The sequence below is a fragment of the Lontra canadensis genome, unplaced genomic scaffold (assembly GCF_010015895.1).
Source record: "Lontra canadensis isolate GAN:19392208 unplaced genomic scaffold, GSC_riverotter_1.0 scaffold1, whole genome shotgun sequence".
Taxonomy (NCBI): domain Eukaryota; kingdom Metazoa; phylum Chordata; class Mammalia; order Carnivora; family Mustelidae; genus Lontra; species Lontra canadensis.
In genome coordinates, this window is record NW_022630995.1 from 123,028,762 (window position 1) to 123,054,738 (window position 25,977).

A 25,977-nucleotide genomic window follows, 5' to 3' on the forward strand; every position below is an offset into this window, starting at 1 on the left:
CTGTTTTCCAAAGTGGCTATACCAACTTGCATTCCCACCAACAGTGTCAAAGGGTTCCCCTTTCTCCACAGCCTCTCCAACACATATTATTTACTGTCTTGTTAATTTTGGCCATTCTAACTGGTGTAAGGTGGTATCTCAATGTGGTTTTGATTTGAATCTCCCTGATGGCTAGTGATGATGAACATTTTTTCATGTGTCTGTTAGCCATTTGTACGTCTTCATTGGAGAAGTGTCTGTTCATGTCTTCTGCCCATTTTTGACATGATTATCTGTTTTGTGTGTGTTGAGTTTGAGAAGTTCTTTATAGATCCTGGATGTCAGCCTTTTGTCTGTACTGTCATTTGCAAATATCTTCTCCCATTCTGTGGGTTGCCTCTTTATTTTGTTGACTGTTTCCTTTGCTTTGCAGAACCTTTTGATTTAGATGAAGTCCCAAAAATTCATTTTCACTTTTGTTTCCTTTGCTTTTGGAGACATAGCTTGAAAGAAGTTGCTGTGGCTGATATCGAAGAAGTTACTGCCTATGTTCTCCTCTATGATTCTGATGGATTCCTGCCTCACATTGAGGTCTTTTATCTATTCTGAGTTTATCTTTGTGTACAGTGAAAGAGAATGGCCAAGTTTCATTCTTCTACATATAGTTGTCCAATTTTCCCAGCACCACTTATTGAAAAGACTGTCTTTTTTCCACTGTGTATTTTTTCCTGCTTTGTCAAAGATTATTTGACCAGAGTTGAGGGTCCATATCTGGGCTCTCTACTCTGTTCCACTGGTCTATGTATCTGTTTTTATGTCAGTACCATGCCGTCCTGGTGATCACAGCCTTATAGTAAAGCTTGAAATCATGCAACGTGATGCCCTCAGTTTTGTTTTTCTTTTTCAACATTTCCTTAGCAATTCGGAGTCTCTTCTGGTTCCGTACAAATTTTAGGATTGTTTGCTCCAGCTCTTTGAAAAACGCTGGTGGAATTTTGATCAGAATGACTTTGAAAGTATAGATTGCTCTAGACGGTATAGACATTTTAACAATGTTTATTTTTCTGATCCATGAGCATGGAAGGGTCTTCCATCTTTTTGTGTCTTCTTCAATTTCTTTCATGAGTGTTCTAAAGCTCCTCGAGTACAAATCCTTAACCTCTTTGGTTAGGCTTATTCCCAGGTATCTTATGGTTCTTGGTGCTATAGTAAATGGAAATGATTCTCTAATTTCCCTGTCTGTATTTTCATTGTTAGTGTATAAGAAATCAACTGATTTCTGTACAGTGATTTTGTATCCTGCCACATTACAGAATTGCTGTATGAGTTCTAGCAGTTTGAGGGTGGAGTCTTTTGGGATTTCCATATAAAGTATCATGTCATCTGTGAAGAGAGAGAGAGTTTGACTTCTTCACTGCCAAGTTCAATACCTTCTATTTCTCTTTGTTGTCTGATTGCTGTTGCTAGGACTTCTAATACTATGCTGAACAAGAGTGGTGAGAGTGGGCATCCTTGTCATGTTCCTGATCTCAACGGGAAGGCTGTGAGCTTTTTCCCATTGAGGATGATATTTGCTGTGGGTTTTTCATAGATAGATTTTATGAAGTTCAGGAATATTCCCCCTATCCCTATACCTTGAAGCATTTTAATCAGGAACTAAATTTCAAAGACATCTTAAAAAAATAAAAAAGGAAAATCTCCTTTATTTCATCTTTTCATAATGACCTAATTTTTAAGAACTAACTTTAATGTTGCTCCATTATGAAGTGTTTCTCCTATCAGAAGATATCTCTTCTTCCTCTGGGCTTTTATATCACTGAATTTATTTTTAAAAAATAGTAAGAGATCCTCTCTCAATTATGTTGTCCACTGAAAGAAAGCCACGCTCATTAGGTAGGTTCATCAATGCGGTATTCATTGTCTCCCTGAGGACTATAGCCTGGGTAGTATTTCAGACTGCTCTGAAGAACTTCTTCAAAGCTTGTGTGCTACAGGGGATTATAGATACAAAAGGCGAAGGGTGCATATGTAATTGTTCTTCAAATACTCACACATCATAAGGTATAATTCGGTTGTGAAAATATATATGCAGTTGTAAAATGTAATACAGTTGTAAAAATTAAGTTTTTCTGCTTTCTAAATAGACACAAGAAAGACCCTTAGTCCTCTTAATACTTTATGTTTCTATCATATTTGATTATTTAAAACTATTGTTTGCATTCCTCTACTTAACTGGTTTTCTAGTTCTTCCTGTTCTTGATTTCTTCTTGAGATAACCTGAGAGAATCCCACAAGGCTGACATAGTCACCTACTGCAGATTTAGTTAGTGCACAGTGGTGGTCTTGGGTTTAAAGAAGGAACACATAATAATCAGCATTAATTATGGATTCACAATGAAACAGCATACTGAGATTTTTTTAAGTCAGAAAACTGACCCAAAATGAATAACAGAACTTACTTTTCTGTGCTGAAATTCTCTCTCTTTCTTTCTCTCTGTCACACACACACACACACACATCACCAGCACCAGCACCACCACCACCACTAGAATTAAATGCACTGAACCAAGCAGAATCAGGACTTTACTGGGAAGATGCATAAGTTTTGCAACCGCAGAATAGCATTTGCAGAGGCGTAGATTGGCTTTAAAACCTGTAAAACAGGAAAAGAAAACCATCCATTTGGTATTAACTTCCCAGTAGAATTGTTGGAGGTTTTAACTACTGTAAACGACAGTTTTTCTGGACGAGTGCATAGTGCAGATTTTTTTTTTCCTAAGTGAGTCAAATTTTCCTTGAGTTTCCTCCCTTTTTTGTTTCCTTTCCTTTGTCCCTGTCCCTCCTCTCTGGTAACTGCTGGGCTAGCGACTGGGCGGCCGGAGAGAGGCCAGGACTCAGTTCTCCTGCCCTAGCCTGGGCGTAGTGGCTGGGACTCTAACACAGAGCAGATTTTCCAAAGCAGGTTCCTTTGCAGTTTACCAACTCTTTGGCAGCGCTAAACGCGAGGCCAAAAGGCCAAGAGCAGCCTGGAGCCGCCCCAGGCGACCGACACCTGCCCGGGGTTTGGGGGGCTGGAGGGTGGGGAGAGGGGGCAGGGAGCGTCGCGAGCACATCTGCAGGACCCAGACCCCAGTGACCTCACCATGGTTGGTTTTAGTCGCTACTTTCTTTTTCAGTCTTTCGGTGCAAGGAAGGGGAAGGATTCTGGCAAGAACTTGATTGAATGCAGTAGGGAAAAGGATTATAAGGGATCATTTGGAGTCGTCAGGGAGAGGGAGAGAGATACAGAGACAGGGAGGGACCGCGGCCAGAGCTGATTGAGTGTTTGGGAGCAGAGCGGGAATCCGGTTTGCAAGGCACGTCGCGTCCCGCCCAGCCTGTTGAGCAGGTAGACAGGAGTGAGCCCAAGTGTGAGTACCGCGGTCGCGCGTTTGGTTAATGCACTCGCGCCCGGACTGACAGGTGCGGCTGCAGGGTCCCTTCTCCCGCTCACCCTCTCCAGTCCCTGACGCCCACTGTCTTTCCGCGTTCGCAGTGGGGATTTGCCGGGCGCGCCCGGGAGCTGCCCGAGATCCGGAAACGCAGCCGCCGGGTCTGGGAAGCCAGCGAGTAAGTGGTCTCTGCATGCCCACGCGGCTCGGGGTTCCCCAGAGAGGCAGTCCTTCTCCCCCGGCCGGTGGCCTGGGCTCATCCCCTTTCCCCTCCCTGGGAAGACTTCCGTGCGCTCCCAGCTGCTCGGCCCCTGGGGGCCGGAGCCCGGTTCCCACGCTGGGGAGGAGCGAAGGAGCAAAGGAGACGGCGCCCGGGGGGCCCTGCTCAGGGCCCGGGAGGGGGGAGGGCGGTTTGCGGGGCCCGAGGGAAGAGGACTGAAGGGGGTGGGCGCCGGGCCGTGCAGCGCCAGCGCTGGCGCTCGGAGAGCCGGGGCGTGAGAACGCGCGGGGCGCGCTGGGGCAGCTGCTCTCCCACGGCCGGGGCGCCGGGGCCTTGGGCGCACGCGAGGGTCAGCTGCGGCAGCAAAGGGCGGCCGGGACCTTAGAGCCGGCGAGGGCTCGAGGCCGCGCCCCGGCTTCACCGCAACTTCACCCCGCCGGCTGCTGCGTGGGCGAGCCATTCGCCCTTGTAGGGAGCAAACCGCTACGGTCGCGGAATTGCTTAGAGAAAGCAACCAGCAAACTTCCAGCGGGGCTGCTCGGGGCTGAACCGAAGAGTAAGAGAGAGAGAGAGAGAGAGAGAGAGAGAGAGAGTGAGTGTGTGTGTGTGTGTGTGTGTACGTGCGCGCGCGCGCTCGCGGTCTAATCTGGCAGACCAATTTTCTGTTCTCATTAAGACCGCAGCACTTGGGGAAATGGTGAGCTGGGGATAAGGGCTGTCTCTGCGCGTCGGGGCTGTGCCTGCAGCCTGTTCCTGCTGAGCTAAGCGGCCTCACGGTGGCATTTGTGTGAGGGGCTGCAGTGCTTCGTGGTCATGTGATTTCAGGCTATGGATTTCATGCGTCTTTCTTTTGCTCACTTATTTCCTGTGGTTCTTCCTTTTGCACTCGATGAGCAGTTTGCATCTTCCGAAGTAATACAGGTTGGACGCCTTCATGGTAACCGGTCAGAGACACCGGGTTTCCAAGGTTCTGAAAACTCGTCTGAGTTTTAAATACAACAGGCCATATTGTGTGTGTGTGTGTGTGTGTGTGTGTGCGCGCGCGCGCGCATTTATTATGTATCAGTAGTGATTTTCCAGGATCAATCTTCCGATGGTGATATCATTAAATGTCTCCTAAGTAAGTATACTTGAACTAGCCTTGGTGGGAGCATCATTAACCCTCTGGTTACATACATAAACGTTGAAGCACTTAATGATAGAGGTTTTTATAGCTTGGTTCATAGTGTGGAAGTAATCTGTTGCTTTTCCTAAAATGGCTGTATTTTTCTTCAGGAGTGGTCCTGTCAAGTGCTGTACTATGAAGAGTGGTAAAAAATCAGTAACAGTAAAAATATAACAACAATCTGAAAATCTGAAATTCCAAAGCAAACTTTAATTTGTCAAAAAGCCCTATAAGCTTCATTACTCTTTAGGTGAGACTATCTGTGTAGTCTGTGTTCGTTAAGTTCTTAAGCGACTGAGTCTGTAGATCTCTGTCAAGGAGTCATGAAGCCCTTGATATTGTATATAAACATTTGAGTCCCCGCATTTTTAGGGCGATAGTCCAGAGTCCTCAGATATCCAAAGGGATTTTTGACCCAACAGAAAACTAACCACAAAGTTAAAATATAAAAGCTTTACTTTTTCTTGTCAAAATGATAGGCTTTCTACATAAAGCCTGCAGACATAAAATGGTAGGAAAAAATCTTGAATAACTCATGTTACAATAATTAAACATTTCATGTAAGATAGGCCGCCTTGTGTGTTTTTAAATGTATCAGGAAACTTAGATAGAGGAACTTTATTTAGTAGAAATTTGTGATAGATAAATAGGTATATTCTGTTTCTGCTTTTACTGTAAGATCTCTTGCTAGTATGACACAGGAAATTTTTAAAAAAATTCTATTTTTCTCTATTTGAAACCAAACAGAAATATACTTGGTGTGGTGTTTCAAAGTGTGTGAATATAAGTAATCCCTTAGAGGCCTTGTTTTTAGATGTCTTGTTTTAGATGGTATAACGTATCTAAGATAGTTTTCTGTCATTTAGAGAATGGAAGAAAATGTAAAGGTGTTTGACTTACATCTGGTAACAGCAAAGGAAAGAGAAATGTGGGCAACTTCATAAGCCTTAGTCCTTATAGTTCTTATAACTATGGTTTATGAAACAATCTTATTTTAAGGCATTATTTTGAAAAACTGTTTTAATATTGCACCAAAAACTAAAGAAGTAATAACTAAAATTAAATTACTTCGGTTATAAATACGTCAATAAAATATTCTTGTGCCTAAATGTCAACTGTTGTGTCATAGATATTTTTGAAACAAAAAGACTTAAATCTTTAGTTAATACCAGGTTTGTCTGTTTTCTTATGAATTAAAATCGATAACCTGGAATTTTGTCAGAAACCATATCAGGGAGATTAAATCTTGTATTTACATTTGTAGATTACATTTGCTAACAATTAATAATGACTGTAGGGAGGAGAATATTGATTTTTTAAAAAATAATATCAGTACCCAAAAAATCTCTAGTTAAAATCAAATTTGCCTTAAGAATTAATTTCTCCAAGGAAGGAGAAGTAGAAAGCTAAAGCAGTATTTGAATAAACCAAAAGGTATGTTACTGATGGGAAAAATTTTGGGGGAAAATTAGATATTGAGAATATTTTCTATATGTCAGATCTGCCAGCAAGTTGCTTAGCTTTTCTTTTTTTTTTGCTGAAATACATAACTTTTATGGCACTGATTTTTATACCATTTAATTATAGATATTCACCCAAGCTACTTTTCTTAAATACTACTAATTACTTTTCGGCATATTTGTAGGAAAAGATATTTTATTTCATAAAATAGCAATAATTTTAGGTTTTAGTCTCTAGGCCACCTGGATTTATTCAGTAAATATTTATTAGGTGCCCTATGCAATAGTTTTGAGTATCTCTACCTTGACCTGATACAAGAAGAAGTTTTGACAATTTTTAGGTCTTTATATGAACAAATTTGATGTCCATAGACTCGTTGACTTATTTGGGGTTAGAATACTGTTTTGACTATTCTGAATCACATTTGCTTATTTTATTTCTCTCAAACAGTTTGGAAGTGTCTGACCTATTTCATATTATTTTCTCTCTCCTGGGTTCAGGCCAACAGATTTTATCTTCCTATAGTCATGAGGGTTATACAGTATGAATAGAATTATTTGCAAGGAGTGAAGAGCTGTAGGTAAGCTCCCTCCTCAGCCTACAGTAGGAAAGAATGAATGCTTTATAAAACTTGAGGGTCTCTGGGGCATGGTTACCCCTCGCCACTTCTTGTAGTTACTCCTATCACTTACCCAAAATGCTTTCTGGCAATTAATACTAGTTTTATAAAATGAACCCTCCCTTTCAGAAAGTCAAAGGCCACTCAATTTAATTAACTCACATACCACCTCCTTCTACTCACCACAGTAGGAATTAGCAAGAAGCCAACAGAAGACAATGGCTTTGGGAGTGAACACCCTGGGGAAAGGAAGTTGAGCAGACCAGAAAAAAAAAAAAACTTCTTAATCCTGAATTTCTTCCAGGTCTGACCTATCTACATGTCTCCTTTCTCTATGGGGCATTACATTAAAATTACCTGTAAATATGCCTGTATTGCCTACCAAACTCACATCTCTTTCAGGATACTCATCACTGGGTCCATAGCCTGGCACGCAGTAGGTGTCTAATAAGATTAATTGTGTTGTCTTTGTAATTGTTGCATTAAGGTGGTTTTTTTTTTTTTTTAATTCTGTTCAAGAATACAATTTTTTTTTTTTTTAAGAAATACTCGTCTTGCACTGACGCCCTGTGGAATATTCTGGTCTTGATCATCCAGAGACTTTGCTGTGCTTTTTTCTCATATGGCTTTCAGCCTGTTCAGAACTGCTTGTAATCTACTGTTTCTTTCGCCATCGTCCAATTACCCTTTGTTTTTTTAATTTACATCTTTAACCTGTGTTACTCTGCCCCCATTACCAGTGCTTTTTGACCTCCTGAACATTCTGCTTTCCTTGGGAATCTAAAATAATGGGAGGTTGTTCAAGGGCTTCATTCAACATCTACGATTGGCTTTCAGAGGACCCTAACCTGCTCGACCTCCCGGTGGGGGTCCACTAATATTCACCCCCTCGGGCCTTCTCATCCCTCAGGGTTGCCCCAGCTGGACCAAAAGCTAAGCATTTCATATTTCTTACCAACAACATCTTATCCCTCCCCCACCCCTAATTCCACTCACTCATTAGTACCCAACACCCTTCTCTCCCATCACTGTTAGTTGGGCACCCCAATTTTCTCATGTTTTCCTCTTTACTTACCACACTCATCTTGAACGGCAATGTCAACTCTGCTCCAGACTTCAGATCTCTTGCCTCCAGAGCTCCAGAATCTGATTTACTCTAACTTCAGCTTAAGAGCTGGTTAGTAGGGCACCTGGGTGGCTCTGTAAGTTAAGTGTCTGCTTGTGACTCAGGTCATAATCTAAGTGTCCTGGGATCGAGTCCCACCTCGGACTTCCTGCCTCATGGGAGTCTGCTTCTCCCTCTCCCTCTCCTCCCACTTGGTCTCTCAATCTCTCTCTCTCTCAAATAATAAATAAATAAAATCTTAAAAAAAAAAAAAAAGAGGTGGTTAACAGTGCTAGGAAGCTATTTTATCCTCTCTTGGATAATTCCATATCAAATTCTCCATAGTACTTGTTCCAGATTTTTCCAGATTTTCCAATCTGCCCACTTTAGCCTTACTCTTTTCATTCTTAGCAGATGACCTTATTTCCATATTCACAGAGAATATTAAGTTCAACTTAGGCAAAGCATTTATCAAGATTCATTTGGAACTTAGGACGTATTTCTTTATTTGACCCATCCTGAGCATAAGAACTCTCTTCTTATATTGAACAATACTATTTATCTCTGTAATATTTATGTGCTGATTATTACCTCTTAGAGTGCTAATACAAAAGGCTTTTATATATGACACCTCTTGGGTCTCTATGGGTCCCAACCAGTTCCTTCAACTCATCTATATTTGACATGCCTTGAAAGTCTCATCATCATCAGGGAATTTCTCTTTTGGATACCCTCCTATTTTTCTTAAAGTGTGGTCCCTAGAGCTGAACATAGATAAGTGGACTGATATAATTGAATATATCTGGTTACATCCTCTGGATACTGTATACTAATCATCCTAACTCTAATCTGTCTTTCCCCCACTTTTTTTTTTTTTTTGCATCCACACTACACTGTTTAATTATGCATCCTTTTATCCATACTCTGATGCAGATATACTTCTCCCCAGTTATGCATTTGGCCATTTGAGTTGGGATTTTTAAAAATACTTACTGCAATTAAATTTGATCTTTACCTTTAGTCTGTTGTTCCAAAAGGTCAAGGTATTTTTGGATTCTAATTCCTTGATAAAGATTAGCCATGCTTCCCAGTTTGGTGGCATTAATAGATTTGATTAGGATACAGTTAAGATCTTCATCCAAATAACTGCAAAATGCTGCTCTGGAGGGACATCTGGCACGATCCTAGATCCTAGACACCTTCTTCTTGCTTTACATTAGTCTGTGAATCAGTAGTCCTCTTTATGAGGATGTCCCCCCAATTATATCCTCAACTAATTCTCTTTCTTTGGCATTTACATTCTTTGTGTAGCCCAGGAGTATACTGTGACAGATGCGGTCAAATTCCTTGGAAAAATGCATTTCCACTTTCTGCGGAATAGATACCAAATTATTATTTTTACGTCATGATATGCTCCCTGTGACCCTTCACTAGCTTGTAGGTAACAACACCTCACATTCTGAATACTCACATACCATAGTTTTACAAATCTCTTGGGAATCATACCTATAGGGAATGTCAAGCTCTCTAGGCTAGAGTTCGTGGAATCACCTTCTCTATTTTGAAAATTGAGACAATGGCTGGATTCTTTTCTACCAACCCTTCTCTTCATTGTAATATTTTTAAAGATGATTTTAACTAGTCCCTTATTTCATCCACAGATGCTTTCATTACTTTGTAATGCGGTTCCTTCACATGAGTAGATTTAAACTCGTTTAGAATATTTAATATCATTCTATACCTTGGGCTTTAAATTTGTTATTTTGATTTTGGTCTTACTTTTGCCAGTATGAATATTGCTTTCTTGAGGAACAGAGATGAAACAAAACAAAAATAGAATAATTCTGCTTGACCAGTTCCGTGCCATCTTTTGAATTTCCTCACCTCCCCTGCAAGTCCTTGAACTCTTCCTATAACCAAATAAATGCCATTATCTCCACTTTATCTGAAAGATAAATTAAAAGAATTGGAAGAACTTTTTTTTTAATTTATGATTTTTGGAGGCTTCAGTTTATTTTATATTTTATGACAGCCTTCTCAGAATCTCAGTCTCTTTTTGGTACTTCTCGCAATAAGGTTTATTATGGATTATATTCGTCACTGGGCTACATACCAGCACAGTTTATGACACAGTCGCTGACTTGAGGGAATTTGAAGTCTGCATGCAGAGATAACAGAACCCAGAAGTAGTCTCAAAATTACACACAGCAACATTTACAAATGAGCTTAATATCAGTGGTGCCTTTTTAGGAAGGTCTGAAGAACTTAAAGGAAGAACTTGGCAGGATGGAAATACTGAAGGCTCTCTAGAGAAGATCTGGCTCTTCGTTGAGATTTTGAAAGAGGACTGATGTGGGACTTTGCAGGACCTGTAGGATTTAAATATAGAGAAGAGTGGGAAGGGTGCTCTGGGCAGAGAACAGGAAAGGCACAGAGCTGCAAGTGGGCGAGTGGGTTGAGCGTGGGGTGTGCGCGTGTGCGTCCACGTGCGTGCATGTCCATGAGGAACCGGGGTCTGGAGGGAGAAGGGGTAACAGCAGGTTTCCTCAAGCACAGCTTTGAAGTATTCCTTTGTGGAAAATACTAATACTACCTCTCCCTCCATTTCTAGATCTCTTTTTCCTTTGCTCAGTTTTTGGGAGGCCCATACCTACTCAACCTCATAATCTCAAACTAGTCTCTACTTCTCAGAAACTTCCCTTGACCTTCCAGCCTGAGTTAAGTGCTTTGTTATGTTTTTCCTTCAATGCCCTGTGCTTTCCCATCATATTATTATACTACCCTGTAATTGCTTGTTGAATTGCCTGTTTTCACCAGGACCCTCCTATTCGTGGCAGGAGGTACCATTTCTGCCTAGTTCTTATTCTAGTCACAGACACCTAATAGAAGTGTCCCATGGATCCTCAGCACTCAGTAAAAATGTGTCATATGATACAGGCCTTCTTGGAGTGATGAGGCTATGTTGGGGCATATTTATAAAAAGATTTAAGGTAAAGAGAGGTTAAATTACAAAAGACCAGGATGCCAGGCTGAGTTTTGGCTTTATTAGGGAATGTAGAACTATCTTGTTTTTTTGAGTTTAGGGACAGGATGCAGCACACGCATGACTTTTTATTAAACCTTCGTAAATCAATTCAAACTATTCAAAATTTGATATGTTTTTCTAGATTTAATGAGGAAATTATTTGGCTCCTTACCTTGCATCAGGTGTTTCCATGTGTGAGGTTGAGAAGACCCTGTAACTTTAATGCCATTCGTTTTATTAGAAAAGTTTTGTTCTTTTACTAGTCTAATTTTATTTGAAGAATGTTGTAGCTGCTAATTGTTCTCAATTTTCAATCATTTTGCAGCTTCAGATACTCTCTATTATTAAAGTTGTTAAATGTTACATGGTTTATATTATTAAGTTAGTAACACACAGGGTGAGGAATTTCAGTGTTCCATTGGTATAATATAAACTTTTGAGTCGTATATTTGTGAGCATAAAATTTAATCAAGATAGCACAATGGGTGGAGGATTTAGGGGATTAGAACTGTAACATGGAAGAGATTTGGATAAACACATTAACCTTGTCAGTACTTGATATGTCAAAATTTAAAACAAGATATTCTTACAATAGATTAGTATTCATTTGTAAATGTGATTAACAAAAGACTTTTCCCAGTGAAGACTCTTTGGCTAAAATTCCATTTTTTAAGTGTTTTAAAATATTCACAGTCACTAATTGTAAGCAACATTCTTCTTTGTCCACCTCTACTCCCAAATAACAGTTTAATGCGCCGTGCACCTCTATTTCTGGTTCTTTTCTCCAGTGACTGGCTTAGAGTAACTCTTAAGCTCTTGTCGTGTGTGTTGTCTTATGCTCTTGAAAAATCTGCTGTGGTATATAGGAGAGCTGCGATCTTTCTTCAGACAGTCTGTTCCTTGGATAGATAGCAAATTATCCGAACCTAATTTGTTAGCTTTCTTCATCTCCTCTTTCTCTGCCACCCTTTGAAGCTATAAGAACTTATCCTGATTTAGACTGGATTACCACCTGCAACTCATTTGATAGCTTGACCAAGGGTAAGAAGGTTGCATTTGAGAGGTATCATAAGGCCATCTACCACAAAAGTTTTTCTTCCACTGGTCGTCGCCTAGGGACAACTGCTTTGGATCAATGTAGTCCTTTGGATTTTATCTTTAGGAGGTCCTGGTATAACTGTTTTACTGGGAAGAAGAGCATTACCTTGTTTGCCCAACAGCAAAAGTCACATTTATTATGTTGCCTTCTATCTTCAAGCAAGAGTATGGTTTCTTGGACCATAGACCTTCAAATGCAAGAGAAAAAGAAAACTGAAAGACCTAGCATGTAGCGCCTAAATGAGAAAGGTAGATACAAGTAGGGTACACTGGGGACAATATGGTGTTCAGACAGGAAGCTGAAGGTTAAAAAAAGTTTAGGGTCCTGAAAAGAGTTGTTTCTTTGTACTTTTGTTCCCTATCCTAACTGGGGGTGCTTAGGATGTTTTCCTCACCTACATCAAAGCAGATTAACATCAGTTTAGTTATATTTATCTTAATATTGGGTCTGTTTCAGTACATAGTGGAAATTGGTAGCTGTAGGTTGTCACAGTCTGTTTTACACACGGTAAAATGTGTTTAGCTCTGTTTCTTTACATTAACTGTCCTTGGGAAATAATCACTGGTCATTGTTTGAGTATCAAGAATCTGCTGCATGCCATGTATTAAAAACCATGTTAAGTGCTGTAGAGATCATGCAGTGTTCATAATTTTAAGTAGTCTGCCAGCCTTACTTACTTTACTGTCTAACTTTGCTGGTCAATATCTTGGTTATTCTCTTACTTGGATTCTGTGTTATGGAATTGGTCAGCAGGCTCTTTTTGTTTGTTTCTGTCATTGTCTTCTGCACATCTTTTTCTTCTTCTTGGAATACCTTTGTTGTTTTCTATGCCTTGTTGTTTCATACTTATTCTAGAAGATGCAGCTTAAGTCTTTTTTTGAGAAAACCTTTACCAGTGTACTGTGTCATATTTAGATGCAGATTTTCTGGGGCACTGGGTGACTCCGTCGTTAAGCGTCTGCTTTCCAGCTTAGGTCATGATCCCAGGGTCCTGGGATCCAGCCCTGCATCAGGTTCCTTGCTTGGCAGGATGCCTGCTTCTCCCTCTCCCACTCCCCCTGCTTGTGTTTCCTCTCTCACTGTGTCTCTTTGTCAAATAAATAAATAAAATATTTGAAAAAAAAAATGGGTGCAGATTTTCTGTCTTCCTATCACATGTCATGAGAGATCACACTTTAATTGAATTTGTGTGCTTTTAGTCTATCCACATCCGATTCCCTACATGAAGCATTCCTTAAAGGTCTAGGGCTGGTTTATTTTTATTGCTTTTTGTTCTGGGTTTCTGAAATCTCATCTCTTAGAAAGTAGTCATAGATGCTAAATAAATATTTCTAGGATATATGAACAAATGGATGGATGGATGGATAAATTGAAGAATCAGGTAGAAGAAAGAGGGAAGATTTTTAAGGGAAGTTTAGGTCGAGTAATTTTAAAGAAAGGTCCTAGAGAAAGCATGTTGTGATAGAGTCCAGAACAGTACATAGACTTTGAAGAGGAAATATATTTTCTTGTCCAGTATCAGAGACAAGGATATTAAATACAGAATTAGTGTGACATTAAGGTAAATGCTGTGGAAGAAAGAAGTGGTGTTACCCAAATGATTTGTGAAATATAAACCTAAAGTGTATTATTTATAAGCACTAACTATGTATTTGGTAAAAGAACCCACAATCATTATATACTTCTTTGACGTAAAAAGTAATATATCTTTTAAAGATTTTATTTATTTATTTATTTAGAGAGAGAAAGAATGTGAGCGGGAGGAGGGGCAGAGGGAGAGGGAAAGAGAGACTCTTAAGCAGTCTCCTCCCTTAGCATGAGACTGACGCAGGGCTTGATCCCAGGACTCTGAGATCCTGACCAGAGCAGAAATCAAGTCGGACTCAACCAACTGAGCAACCCAGGTGCCGCAAAAGTAATATATTTTTTTAACATTTAACAAATTCAGGTTATTTTTGTTGAAGTATGTGAAAAAATTCCAGCCTTCCTCTGATGTATAGTTGAAAAGGGAGGAGTCATTTAGTAGTATTTTTGGGTAATTATAGATTTTTCTGGTATAAAAATTTCAAAATTTGAAAAATGATCATAACTTAAATGTTGCTTGCAGTATGGGACGTGAAACTATTAAAATCTATATTCTGTGAAGGGATCTTTTTTAATGCATGATTTTGAAACATCATGGTCATTGGAAAATACTGGTTCACTGAGTTTTGCCAGGCCTAACATGTTGATACACTTTATGTTTTATCATATAGTAACCAAAAATCACATTCATCAATATCACCATGGATCTCATCCAGAAAAATTTTTAAGTATTGGGAAGCTGTCGAATTCACCATGGCAGATGTAGAAGGTATAGCTGTGGTGTGGTGTGGAGGCTGAGAAAGTCTTCAAGCCAAGAATCCACCCATAAATACATGAAAAATACCAATAAATTTTCCTTTTAATTGGAATACATATTATTAAATTCTAACATAGCAGTTTAAGTGAAAATTTACAAGTTAGAAAACAACATAATTTAATATTACCGAAAAACAAAACAGAAAAGTGTAGTTATTTTTTGTGTTTACATGCACGTGTAAGAAAAACTCAGAAATTTCAAAATAGTGATTTGTTGGACAGTGATGAAGTTACTGGAGATAATAGCAAGTACAACCATTGATTTCTGGGAAACACAGAACACAGCAGAAGTTCTGAGAACAAACCGAGTTAATCCCTGAACATAAATACATTTTTATACTAAATCTACTACCTTAGAGTATTCTACACAAGCACACATTCTGTTAGGTGATAAAATGAGGACATTGTTAGATGTTGTATAGCTTCTGGAAAGCTGCACTCGTTACCTTTGAGAGAATGAGAATGAAAAGGGCACCTGTACCTTAGTACTGTTATGAAAAGAGTTGTGATGTTGCATATCCTTTAAAGGGCCTCAGGGCATCCACAAGAATTTGCAAATGATACTCTGAGAACTACTGCTTTAGGTCAACCAAGCCTGTAACAATGTAACATACAGGTGCTAGAATAGTTTTATACCTAATTTCAGAAACTAGGAGTCAACATTCATTAAATACATATTATATTCCAAGCATTTTTAAAACTGAATTAAAATGAAAGCATTATTGAGCCCCTGAGAAATATTCTGTGTTATCACTTAATATACAGATGGGGAAATGGAGTCAAAAGCAGAAAAGTAATTTGCCTTAGTGTCATACCTTCAGTTAGGGGTGGGTGGAACCAGTGTTTGTAGGCAGTGTCCATGCTCTTAAATACTATGTTTTACCACCTTTCCTGGCTATAGAAAAGATTTTCTGGTGGTTTGTAAATGACTTTTGCCTATGATCAATAGCGCATTCTCTTATACAGTAGTCTACTTAGACTCTAGAGCTAGGTTTCGAAGACTTGTGAACTTACAAAAATATGCATGAAACAAGAGATAATTAAGGCATCTGAAAGAATTTTGATAGAAATTCGGTTAAATTAGGGATACCTGCGTGGCTCAGTCGGTTAAGCATTTGCCTTGGGCTCAGGTCATGATCCCAGGGGTCCTGGGATGGAGTCCTGGATGGGCTCCTTGCTCAGCAGGGAGCCTGCATCTCCCTCTGCCTGCCACTCTCTCTCCCTCTCTCTGACAAATAAATAAATAAATAATCTTAAAAAAAAAAAAAAAAAGACTCTCTTTTTCCCTCTGCCCATCCAACCCCACTCTCTCTCTCTAAAAATAAATAAATAAATAAATAAATAAATAAATATTTAAAACAAAACAAAACAAAAAGAATTTCAGTGAAATTAAAATAGTATATCTTTAAATTTTCCACCAGTCTAAAGTTGCTATGATTGTAATGTTTAGGCTATTCTTTTTTTCATATGTATTAACTCTTAAAATATTTTTTTTGTTGGGTGTATAATTTAAGAGAAACAAACTTGTTTGTTTTCTTTCTTCGGTTCTTAAATTTTTGTTTCATTGTTTGCTACTTTCCATGATTCTCTGGCTGCCTTTTTTTTTTTTCTTTTTTTTCTTTTTATGTTTGAATTTCAGAAGTTTGGTAACTAAATGCTTAGGTGTGAATTTCTTTGTATTTATCATGCATGGGTATTTGCTGAACTTCTTGGATCTGTGAGTTAATGCTATTATCAAATGTGGACTATTCCCAGCCATTTCAAATATTTCTTCTTCCTGCATCCCCTCACCTACCCCCCACCCCACCTGGGACTCTAAAGACCTTTTGATACTGCTGCATAGATTTCAGGTGCTCTCCTATTTTTATTTATTTATTTATTTGCTGTTATTCTCTTTGTGATTCTCTTGTGGTTGTTTCTGTTCACCTGACTTTAAGTTCACTGATTCTTTCCTCTGATGTTGAGTCAATTAAGTGGAATTTTTCATTGCTGGTATTGTATTTTTCATTTTTAGTATTTCCAATTGTTTCATTTTCTTTGCTAACCATTTCTCAATGGATACTCTCTATTTACACATGCACACATGTGTATTAAACTGCAAGTATGGAGTGAGTCAATATAAATTCTGGGGTGTCACTGAGTTCTAATCTATCTTGCAACAGTTAAAAGGTTGGTAAACATTTAATCAGCTTTTCTTGATGTCTGCCCTGGGGAGATTCTACCACCTTCCACCACTTCATCTGGGATGAAAATAGCCATGAGTTTCATCTCTCCCTAGGCCTGTTATTTTATTTATTTATTTTTTTGGAACCTATGTTATTTAGATTCCTCTGAGTTCTCCACTGAGTTTTTTTTTTTTTTTTTAACAACTTAGCCAGTGTGTAACTTACATACAATAAATCTCACATATATAAAATACAGAGTTGGATACGATTTGACAGATGTATACACATGTGAAACCACCACCAGCATCAATATAAAAAAGATCTCTATCACCCCTTAAAAGTTTTCTTGTGTCTTTTTCCGGTCAATTCCCCACTCCTCCTTTGTCCCCCAGGCGATCATTGATCTGCATTGTGTTCCTGCAAGTTTGTTTGCAGTATCTAGATTTTATGGAAAGGTAATGTATTCTTGTATGTGTGGTCTCACGCACACAGTTTGAGATTTATCTTCCTTGTTGTGTATATCAGCAGAGTAATAGTCTTTTACATGTATGGCTATACAACATTTCTTTTTTATCTTTTGCCGTGATCAGAGACATTTAAATTGTTTCCAGGTGTTGACTATTACCACCACCCCCCCAAAAAAACTGCTGTCATTGTTTGAAAATAAGTTTACCTTTCTTTCTGGGTGAATACTTAGAAATGGGATAGCTGAGTGGTATGAGAAAGCATGTTTAACATTTTAAGAAACCACCAAACTATTTTACAAAGTGATTGTTCCTTTTTACATTCCCACCAGCAGCATTTAAAAAATTCCAGTTATCCCACATCATCACTAAGTCTTGGCATTGTCAAACTTTTAAAATTTAGACATTCCAATGGGTTTTTGCTTTATAATTAATATTATTAAACTCAGGAAGAGATATTTATGGGCTATTCATATATATATGTGTGTATATATATATATACACACACACATATATATATATATATATATATATATATTTGGTGGAATATCTGTTCAGATCTCTTGCCCATTTTTAATTGAATTGTTTGCTTTCTTAGCGGTAAAATTTATATATTCTGGATTTAATTACTTTGCTGATATATGTGTGGCAAATGTTTTCTCCCAGTGTGTGACTTAGCTTTCTGTTTATTTAATGGCATCTTTTGAAGAGTAAAACATATAAAATTTTGATGAAGTCTAATTTATTATTTTCTTTGATGTTTCATGATTCGTTTTTTTAATTTAAACATCTTTGCTTCATACAAGGTCACAAAGATTTTCTCCTGTTTTCTTCTACAAGTATTATCATTTTAATCTCCACATTTATGGCTATGATCCATAGAGAATTAATTTCTGTATGTGGTGTGAAATATGGATCAATGTTCATTTTTTTCCATATGCATATCCAGTTGTTCCAACATCATTTATTGAAAAAGCCTTTTTTTTTCCACCCTCATTGAATTGCCTTGATATGTTGGTTGTATAATTGAATACACAAATCTGGATCTGTTTTGGGGCTTGCTAGTCCATTAATCTCTATGTTACTCCTTTCAAACCAAGACCAAACTCTTTCAATTACTTCAGCTTTATAATAATTTTTAAATAAGGTATATAAATCTTTAAATGCTGTTTTTCTTCTTTAGTATTGATTTAGCTATTCTCTATATTCCATGTATTCCATTGAATCCTAGTATCATTTTTTCCATATCTCCTAAAACGATAGCTGGATTTTTAATTGGGATTGCTTTAAATTTATAGGCTATTTAGGGAAATTGGTACATTAACAATATTAAGCATGATATACCTCTGCATTTCTTTGGCCTTCCTTATTTTATCTGAACACTGTTTGTAGTTTTCAGTATAGAGGTCTTGCAAACCTTTGGTTAGATTTATTCCTAAGTATTTCATATTAATTGATATTATTATATATGGATTTTTAAAAATACTAGTTCCCAGTCGTCTACTATTAGCACAGAAATTACAACTTATTTTTGTAGATTAGCATACTTCCATGTGTAGTTGTATTTGCAGCTTTGCTAAATTCACCTCTTAGTTCTACCTGTTAAAGGCACATTTCACTTCATTGTGCTTCACAGATACTGTGTTTTTACAAATTGAAAGTATGTGGCAACCCCAAATCCAGAAAGTCTTCTAGAGATATTTTTCCAACAGCATTTGCTGACTTTGTGTATCTGTGTTACATTTTGGAATGATCATAGTATTTCAGAATTTTTCATTATTATATTTGTTATGGTGATCTGTGATCATTGACTACAATGCACTGAAAGCTCAAATGACAGTTAGCATTTTTTAGCAATGAAGTACTTTTCAGGGGTGCCTGGATAGCTGAGTCAGTCAGGCTGCCAACTGTTGATTTTGGCTGTGGTCATGATAGTGGTGTGGTAGGATTAGGCTCTCTGTTGTTGGGGGGGTGGCTATTGCTCAGCAGGGAGTCTGCTTGGGATTCTCTCTCTCCCTCTCCTCCCACCCCTCCCCCCAAACCCTGCCCTCTCGCTCACCTGCTGTCTAAAATAAATAAATCTAAATCTAAAAAAGTAAAGTACTTTTCAATTAAGATGTGTACATTTTTTAGACATAATGCTTTTGTATACTTAATAGATTATAGTATGGTATAAACATAACTTTTATTTGCATTGGTAAACCTAAAATTCACTTGACTCACTTTATTGCAATTTTGCTTTATTGCCGTTATTTGAACCTAAACTTTCAATATCACTAGATATGCTTATGTTTGGTAGATCCCTTGGGAATTCCTACATGAACAATTATCATAGATACATACAACAAACAGGGACAGTTTTACCTCTCTCTAATCTTTCTGTCTTTTATTTTTCTCTCTTATTGCAATGACTAGGATCTAACTTCAATACAATTGATTGGGTGTGGTGAGAGGAGGCATCTTTGCCTTATTTCTGATCAAAGTAGAAAGTGTTAAGTCTTTAATTGTGGTACGACTTTTACTGTAGTTTATGCGGACTCCCTCTGATAGAGTTTTTAAAACTATAATTATGTAGTTTATCTAGCTAGTTTTCATTCTTGGGGCTGGAGTAGGAGAGAATCTTGTGATTTTCTATAATCTAATCAGAAGTGAAGACACTGTACTTTGACTTTAAGCTAACTTGATACAGATGTGGATAAGTATTTCTATTTATAGAAGACTACCAGTATACATAAATAAAGAACAAGAGATTTCCCATTCTCAAAATCCTTCCTTCAAACTTGGTATTTCTCAATGTCATCTATAATCGATCACACTGTACTATCTCCTCACCATAACTCCTTGTTCCTTTCACCTTTACTCTACTATTTTTATTGAAACTTGTCTCATAAAAGCTATAAATGTCTTTTAAATCTAAAAATCAGATGACGTTTTCTCAATTCTTCTGCTATGGGCTGAATTGTGTCCTCACCCAAATTCATACGTTGCAGCTCTAAAAATCCCCAACGTATTTGGAGGCCGGGGCCTTTGGGAGGTAATTGGGTATAAGGTGAGGTCCTGAAGTGAGACCCTCATGATGGGATTAGTACCCTTAGAAGAAGAGAGAGCAGAGAACTTGCTCTTTCTCTCTCTCCTTGCACCATGTTAGGCTACAGTGAGAAAGTAGCCATGTATAAGCCAAGAAGAGAGCTTTTACCGAACCCAACCATGCTGGCATCTGATGTTGAGCTTTCAGCTTCCAGAACTGTGAAAAATGAATGTTTCCTGTTTAAGCCACCCAGTCTATGATATTTTGTTATATTGGACCGAGCTAATAGACCCCCTTTCCCTCTCAGACTAGCAAAATACACTTCTTTTTGAACATGTGTCCTCTTCTGTTTCCATTCTCATCACAGTTTTCTGATTGCTACTTCTCAGTCTTAGTCATAACAATTCTTCTCTATCTCTTAAATATGAATATTCCCCCAGGATAATGAATTCGGCAGTTTTCTCTCTCTACTTGCAGCCCTTGACATTAAACAGTTTGAATTGAAGTCAACTTTAAGAGCTTCCTCAGTGTGGAGAACCACACACTCATGTCTCTAATGCTTAATTAAAAATTCCAATTTTCAAATATATCTCTACCTAGATGCCCTGCTAATAGTTCAAGATCCATGTGTACAAAATGAAATTCAATATTCCTTTTCTCAAGCCTTCTATTCCCTCTTTCTGTTAATGGCACCGTTATCTTTCCAGACAAAACCTCAAAGTCATCCTGTTCCTCGGGTCTAGTCATTTGCCGCGTGATGCCAACTTTAATTTTATAATATCTCTAGAACCTATCCTTTCCTGCTCCTTCCCACAGCTTCCTTCACTCTGCACATTAACTTACACTGTTTTCCCTCTCTGGGCTGAGTTTTTGCTAACGACTTTAGGGCCAAACCCTAGTCACTTTCAAAACTAAGCTCAAATTCCATGCATTCCAAGAAGTTATCCCTTCCTTTTTGCTGCCAGTGTCTTAAAGCAATGTTTCTTATAAATATCATTATTTTTCTGCCTGTGCCTATCCTCCACTTCTTATTATAGCCATTTATGAAAATATATTATCACCCATACTAGACTCTGAAGAAAATTAAAGAAAAAAATAATTTTGTCATTTTCAGAAACTCAATAAATATTGATTGAATTATAAGTTCATTTATTAATCTTTCATTATTAAACTTGTTTTCAAGAAGCAGCACATTTTATAGGCTCCAATTTATTAGCCTTATTTTACTTCAATTTTGTAACTTTTTTTTAACTGTTTTGTCTTTTATATTAGATATAATAATGGCCTAATATTAGTATATTTTATTGACATTAGCTCATATTTATTGAATACCAAATAATATATGATGCTGTGCTCAGTGCTTCTGAAGAGCAGTGAACTGTAGGAAACGTGTGGTTTTTCACTTAGCTACTCTCACAGAGAACTGGGAAAGAGGGTAGGTAATTACCTAAGCCTTGTTGGCTTCTTTGTCACACTTTAGTAAACTTCATAAATTTCTATCTATAACAAGATTTCTCCTTTCCAAAAAAGGTAAGCAATAAATAAGAAAAGAGAAAAGGAAAGAAATAATAAAAAATAAATAAGTTGGTGAAATAAGTTGGTGAAGGTAGAATAATAAAATAGAAAAGGAAAATATATAGGAAAACATTTTGAAACACTTTTCTTCTCAATTTGTATATCATATATAAATATATAAATATAAATATAAAAAATAAATATATATATAAATTATATAAATATATATATATATAAAATCAGCATAAACACACAAGATCCAGTGAAAATAAAATGAAAAGATTGAGTGAATTTGATAATAAAGATTTAATCAGCTACCCTAACCCCTTCCCTGTTTATAACAGATGAGTTCAAGCCAGTCGTTCTGTCATTTGATTACAGCATAAAATAACTCATTGGAGGGACTCCTGGGAGGCTCAGTTGGTTAAGCATCTGCCTCAGGTCATGATCCCTGGATCCTGGGATCGAGTCCCACATGGGGCTCCTTGCTCAGCGGGGAGCCTGCTTCTCCCTCTGCCTGCCATTCCCACTGCTTGTGCTCTCTCTCTGGCAAATAAATAAGATCTTTAAAAAATAATAATAATAAAATTTTAAAAATAACTCCTTGGAAGTCAAAAATTGAATAAATTGCGATATACATGGACCAGTTAGATTGAGTCTGGAAACATACCTACTTGTTATTTATTTATTTATTTATTTTTGAAGATTTTGGGCACCTGGGTGGTTCATTCAGTTAAGCATCTGCCTTTGGCTCAGGTCATGATCTCATGCTCAGCCAGGAGCCTGCTTTTCCCTCTCCCTCAGCCCCTGCCCCCCACTCCCAGCCCCACCGCCCTGCTCATTCTAGTTCTCTCTTTCATTTTCTATTTCAAATAAATAAAAAAAATCTTTTTTTTTTATTTTAAAATTTATTTTAGAGAGAGAAAGTATGAGAGCAGTAGGTGGGGGGAGAACTTCAGGCAGACTATGCTGAGCGAGGAACTGAGGTGGGGCTTGATATGACAACCCTGAGATCACAGCCTGAGCTGAAAATAAGAGTTGGATGCTCAACCAGCTGAGCCTCCCAGGTACCGAGGTGCCCCCATACTTACTTACTTACTTACTTTCTTTCTTTCTTTCTTTCTTTCTTTCTTTTTAAGATTTTATTTATTTATTTGACAGAGAGAGACACAGCGAGAGAGGGAACACAAGCAGGGGAAGTAGGAGAGGGAGAAACAGGCTTCCTGCTGAGCAGGGAGCCTGATGCAGGGCTGGATCCCAGTACCCTGGGATCATGACCTGAGCTGAAGGCAGACACTTAACGACTGAGCCACCCAGGTGCCCCCCTCCCATACCTACTTTCAATTAAGTGGCAAAGATTGGATCATGAGTAAGGTTATTTAGAAAATACCCATACCTACTTTCAATTAAGTGGCAAAGATTGGATCATGAGTAAGGTTATTTAGAAAATATTTTTAGGTAATTGAAAAAGGGCTAAAGATAGCTTCTTGAGAAAGTGCAAAAGGTGATGAGAAAATCATGAAAAAGAGTCTGGGGAAATACTGTAGAAACTACAGACAGCCAAAGCAATGTTATGGTATGTTTTAATATTAATTCATTAATGTTATTAATAATGATGTATGAGTGAGATGTAAGTCTCTGTTTGAACTAAGTAAAAATTTTTTTTAAGCTGAAGTATTTTCAACTCTCAAATTATTAAGGGTGGAACTTGAACGAAAATTACTGTTAAAAAGGGGTGCCTGGGTGGCTCAGTTGGTTAAACCACTGCCTTCAGCTCAGGTCATGATCCCGGAGCCCGGGGATCAGGTCCCACATCGGGCTCCCAGTTCCATGGGGAGTCTGCTTCTCCCTCTGGCCTTCTTCCCTCTCATGCTCTCTTTCTCTCTCTCAAATAAATAAATAAAAATCTAAAACAAACAGAAAACAACAAAAGAAAAAAAAAACACAAGGAAAATACATGGACAGTACTGTATCATATTTTTTGAAAAACAAATCTGTGCATAAGCGGACCAGTGCAGTTCAAATTCATGTTTCTCAAAGTTCAGCTGTATATTGGAGTAAATTCTGGGCTGTCCATCTGCCTGAGTTCCCGTCTGACCCCATTACCTCAGTAACTTTGGGGTTTGGGCCAACTCATTGAAATCTGACTTCTGTTCTGCCATCTGTAAGTAGGAAGAGTTACAATACATAGTCTCTAACATCTTTCCTAGTTCTAATCTTCTGTTATGTAAATACCTATGTCTTTAGGTTCACTTTCACTTTTGTGTTCAAAATTGCTTGGGGCTTACTATGAACAGGAAGGCTTCTTTTAATTTTTCCCATTTTGAATCACTTAGATGTAAAAATCATTAAAATAATATGGTTGTGGTTTTGGATTTAATGGGAAAGAACTCAGCCTTTCTCAACATGCAACTTTGTGAGTATCTGAATATTTACCTGCAAAAGACACATCCAGAAGCCAAAATTTACTTCTGGTAATGATTTCTTTTCATTTCATCATTATGTAAAATTCGAAAGGAATGGAATCTGTGCTGGACTCTTGCTGTCCTGGTTCTAAGCATGAGCATCAAGGATCTGTACCCCATTGCTGGTGACAGAGGTCATATTCTATCTCAAGAATCAGAAGATCTCAGCTGCTGAGCTGAGAACTCAGGAAGGCCCCTGACTATCCATCATGTCCCCAGGAGCTTCCAGGGGAACATCTTTCCAGGGTCTCCAGGGTGGGATTTTGGGGTGAATTGTAAATTGTAGAAGAGAGAGGTCTTTTCAAAATACAGCCTTTACATACCTTCTCCTCGCGTGTTACCCACCCGGCCGTTTCATGTGCTCACCATCCCAGAAGCTCTCCAAAACCCCTTTGAATAGGCTTTTTTACGGAGGCTTCATTAGATAGGGATGATTGATGAAATCATTGACCATTAGTGATTAACTCAACCTTCAGACTCTCTCGTCTCTCTAGAGACCAGGCTGGGATAGAGAATTCCGATCCTCTAATCATATGGTTGGTTCCCCTGGCAACCAGGCCCCATCCTGAAGCTATCTAGGAGCCTTATCACTTTGGAGATTCTTTGGGTTTCAGCAGTTGTGTGCCAGGAAACAACAGGCAGAAGCCAAATATATATTTCTTATTCTGTCCCAGCGTGGCCGTGTTCCAATGAAACTTTATGGACACTGAAATTTGAATCTCATATAGTGTACATGTATCATGATTATTCAACCATTTAGTAACATAAAGACAATTCTTAGCTCTAGGGCAGAACAAAAACAGGCAGCAGGTTGGATTTTGCCATTGTTTGCCAACCCCTGCCTTAAGAGGTCCCAAGAAGGGCACCTGGGTGTCTCAGTCAGTTGAACATCTGACTCTTGATTTCAGCTCAGGTCATGACCTCAGCGTCCAAGATTGAGCCCTCCCCCTGCCTCAAGCTCTGCGTTGGCATGGAGCCCGCTTAAGATTCTTTCTGCCCACTGTGTCCCCCCGCCCCACCCACTCTCACACATTCTCTTTCTCTTAAAAAAAAAGTGAGGAGAATTCCTGAAAGTCCAGTGTTTTCCTGAGTGGTGGTTTAGCTCTATCTGACCTTCCCAGTCCTGGCCCAGTGTAGACCTCTTCAGTGCCTGTGTTTCTACTATTGATATATTTGTTCCTGTTCTTGTTTTTTCTCTTTGTTGAGAGAAGGTACTTACAAGTCTTAAGTTTTCATGGCTTTATAGTTTGCAGCCCTTTTTCTCAAGGATTGAGAAAAGTTTCATGGGCTGCATTAGAAGACTCAGGAGAGTCATTATTGTGTTTTCTTTCAGAATCTTCTTTCCAAATATAACAGGTTAAATCTATTTTCCTCCACCAGAGGGTGAGTTCTCTACTAGTCCAGTTACCCCTTCCTTCCCACCAAAAATGAGGCCACTTTGATATGATATCTTCTCATTGTTAAAATGTTAATTCAAATGCCCCATAGGTGTGACAGTCAAAACCAGAATCCACTTTACCCTTGTTAGGAATCCCAACATCTCTTATTTTAATCAGACTCTGGGTGACTTAACTTGATTTCACAAATATCCTAAAATTAACATGCTAGTTAATCTCTACCCTACCCATCTCTTAAACCTTTCTACAAAAGAAGTACACACTGAGAAGTTAACACTGAGTCAATATGGAGAACAGTTAACATATGAAAGCAGTGATTGAAGGCAAGATTGGTCGTATAACAATATGAGTCATTTGCCAACCTAGCATTCTAGGAAAGGAAATCAGATACCATAGAATTTCTATTTCAACTTGGTTGTTACAGGTTTATTTTGTTTAA

The 25,977-nt window shown here is 38.3% G+C and overlaps 1 protein-coding gene across 3 annotated transcripts in view; it reads left to right on the forward strand.

The window, feature by feature from the left end:
• The first annotated feature begins 3,173 nt into the window (after positions 1-3,173).
• The window catches only part of GUCY1A1 (guanylate cyclase 1 soluble subunit alpha 1), a 59,245-nt gene continuing 36,441 nt past the window's right edge, over positions 3,174-25,977 (forward strand). The window contains exons 1-2 of one of the 3 annotated variants that reach the window (XM_032862910.1): positions 3,174-3,389; positions 3,515-3,588. The gene's annotated coding sequence lies outside the window, so the exon portion shown is untranslated. Of the gene's footprint in view, positions 3,589-3,906; positions 4,187-25,977 lie in introns of those variants that run through there. The other 2 variants (XM_032862889.1, XM_032862899.1) reach the window with 2 other exon arrangements.